A 3,198-nucleotide genomic window follows, 5' to 3' on the forward strand; every position below is an offset into this window, starting at 1 on the left:
GAGGGCGGGGGAGGGTTACAGTTAGGGAAGGAGGAGAGGAGGGAAAGGGTTGCTGGAGGAGGAGGGCATTGAGGAGAAGGGAAGGGGGAAGGAGGGGAATGGGAAGGGAAGGAGGGGAATGGGAAGGGAAGGGGGGAATGGAGAAAATTAAGGAGGAGGAGAGAAGGAAGTTTCTTTCTCACTCAGACATCTATTGATATTTTTCAATATTTTTCTCCCCATAAACAAATTTTATGGAATGATGATGTCAAAATAACACACATGTAGTCCCAACTGAGTGAGGCTGTGTTATGTGTGTGTAAGAAAAATAAAAATACCTAAAATCATCTTTAGTGTTCATATTAATCTGTCAAATGTAATGCTTATTTGTTCATGTTATTTTGAATTATTCAGGTTCAAGAGGGGTGTCCACAATATTTGCTTGTAACTTTGTAAATTTTTTTTACATACAGATTTGAAATTTTGTCAGTGGGTGCTTTATATACCACTGGTTTATAGTTACATAATTTTAGCTGATCTTGCTGAGTAAATTTGACTTTTATGGGCAGGTAAATTTAATTAACAGGTGTAAAAGCAATAACATCATGGATAAACACTAAAATTGAAATTCTTAATGCATCTTACCTGTTTGATTTGTTACTAAAATTATCTCAGATGGCAACCAACAAAAATTTTGCCACTTTTCAAAATGAGATACATTAATTTGAATTAATTAAAATACAGGTATAACTGGTACAAGATTTTATTCTTTCGGTAAATATTTCGTACCTTGGTGTGGAATAATATTTTTCCACAGTTTTTTTCAGGTGCATTTGACGTATCTGACCTCCAAACCCACCGCAAGCTACTTTTTTTTCCGGAAAAGAAAGGTGGGAGTTTTGTTTCATGGGTCTTTTTTTCTTTTCCTGGTTCTTTTGCATGCTTTCAACGAATGTGACATCAAAATCATGCATAAACTTCATAGTTAAGTGTTTAGTACCAAGAGGCACTTATTCAGTCCGCCACAAAAAAATTCAAGTATATAATAATGGATGTAAAGAAATTGCAATTTTGATGTCGACTTTTCCATGTTAACATAAATCTTTGTTGAAGCTGGTTTTTCTACAGCCAGATCCTCTTCCCAGAGAACTGCAGACGAATGACGACACTCATTTGAGTGACCGGTAACTGTTTGTTTACAATCAAGACAAAGAGAATATATATTGTCATGTACACACATACACATACATCATCGTCGTTTAACCTCTAATAACTATGCTGGAACTGATGTGATGAAAGGGAAGTTTGGCAGTTATTCCCAGGACTAATAGCAATCATACGGGGGTGTTGGGTGTTGGGGAGGGGGTCAAAATAATTTTATAGGAGGAATCGCATGACCGTGATATGTAAAACACATTATCGAAAGCGAAAATCGCCAAAATGAAAAAATAAAAAAGTTACAGCGGTTTTCCCTCAGTGTCTAATCCCAATGTGCACCCAAATTTTTATAGGTAACACAGTGCTTTGAAGTATTAAGTATTCAAGTTGTGGGTTTGTTTCTATAAGATGTGTAATGTACGTAGCTACTCGTCAGAGAGAGAGATGTCAACGCACATTAAAATTATTAGTGAGAGTTGACAACAACGGGCAATATGGTGAAATAGAAAATAGTCGCCAACACCTCAAGACCGTGAAGAAAAGAAGAAAGAGTGTGGCATGTCAGATCATCGGCAACCATGAACAAAATCAGCATTGAGATGGACACAAACAGAAGAAAGGAAACGTGGCATCGAACCTTTCAGGACCTGAAGCATGTGAACAGATACTAGGTAGACATAGAACAAGCAAACAATCAAGAACACTGGGACAGAACTATCGCCCGACGTTCAAACGCGTGCGAGATAGAATGACTGGTTCGCCTGCAAGTTGTGACATGCGGTTGTATCTTCGAAATGATTTATTACTCAGACTGGAATATTTTCTGGTGCTTAAGAGAAAGTCGCGACGGTTTTATGACTGGGTACGGGATAATTATGATAATGAAAACAAAAGTTTCGTTTCTTTCACTTTCTTTAAATAGAGATGATATAATAAATAATGGACAAACATTAGAATAATTAAAAAAGGTCTCTCTCTAATATTTAAAACTTATCTATACTTACATTTAAAATTAAATAAGCTGGGATTTCTTCATATAAAAGCACTTTCATGTAGGTCGAAGAGGATTCAAGTCAGCTTCATAAAAGAAATAGCAGAGGGAAGAAATTTCTGATAAGCATATCAAGAATAAATTATAAACTTAATTTTTGTTCTGTTTTAAGGGAGCAATAATTGGCATTTAACCGTTTAAGTAACAGTTGTAAACACCATATGTGCTCTTTTGGTTATGAGGAAAATAAACTTTAAAACGGACAATCACAGTATAAGTTACCTAAATATATTTTTTCCACTAGATTCGTTGGATCGAATTAAAACTTGATAGTTTGCCATTCATTTTTTTTGTACCATTTTTATTTTGTATTATTTTTCTTTTCTTTATTTTTCTTACTAAATAATCAAACATATAATCTTCGTGTATATATCAGAGATGCATAGTGAAAAAAAGGTGGTTTTCTATCCAATAACACATGTTCAACTTTTAATGCTTTTACTTCCCGATCTTAGGATAGAGGTTGACGGTAAGTTGACAGAACCATTAAGAGCCTCGGAAAAATTGCGATATTTAGTTACGACCATTTTCGATCTCGTTTTAAATCCTGTGGAGGTTAACTTTGTCTTTCAGTTCTCTGTGGTCGATATATAAGTACCAGTCACGTACAGAAATCTTTACGACTGACTGTTCTCTTTCCCCTAATGTTTTTTTTTATTTGTATCTATATATAAACCTTGTATCTATATAAGAAATCTGTATAAGACACTGGAACGGTACTAGATTGGTAGACTCGCAGGACTATCGAATAAAACGATTTGTGATATTGTCGGTTCAATTTATAGTCCGTTTATGATGAATATGCTGAATAATCAATAGGAGAAAGCATTATCTTCAACAGTGTTATATGCATGTTATCCATCTATCATACTTTTGCCTCTCAACACTTGGCATAAAGCCATCTTCCTCAATACTACTGCCTGACTCAATTGAGAGATTACTTCTTGCAAGTTACTTGGTGACCTTCCCCAGTGCCGGTACCACGAAAATAAAAACAAAAAAAAAAAAAC

General features: G+C 35.1%; 1 protein-coding gene across 3 annotated transcripts in view; it reads right to left on the minus strand.

Moving 5' to 3' along the window:
• The window catches only part of LOC106869690 (SWI/SNF-related matrix-associated actin-dependent regulator of chromatin subfamily A-like protein 1), a 24,438-nt gene that overhangs the window by 16,882 nt on the left and 4,358 nt on the right, over positions 1-3,198 (minus strand). For 2 of the 3 annotated variants that reach the window (XM_014915527.2, XM_014915537.2), the window contains exon 2: positions 2,142-2,214. The exons of the other annotated variant lie outside the window; for it this stretch is intronic. The gene's annotated coding sequence lies outside the window, so the exon portion shown is untranslated. The remainder of the gene's footprint in view (positions 1-2,141; positions 2,215-3,198) is intronic. 3 annotated transcript variants of the gene reach the window in all.

This window comes from Octopus bimaculoides, chromosome 9 (genome assembly GCF_001194135.2).
Source record: "Octopus bimaculoides isolate UCB-OBI-ISO-001 chromosome 9, ASM119413v2, whole genome shotgun sequence".
NCBI lineage: Eukaryota > Metazoa > Mollusca > Cephalopoda > Octopoda > Octopodidae > Octopus > Octopus bimaculoides.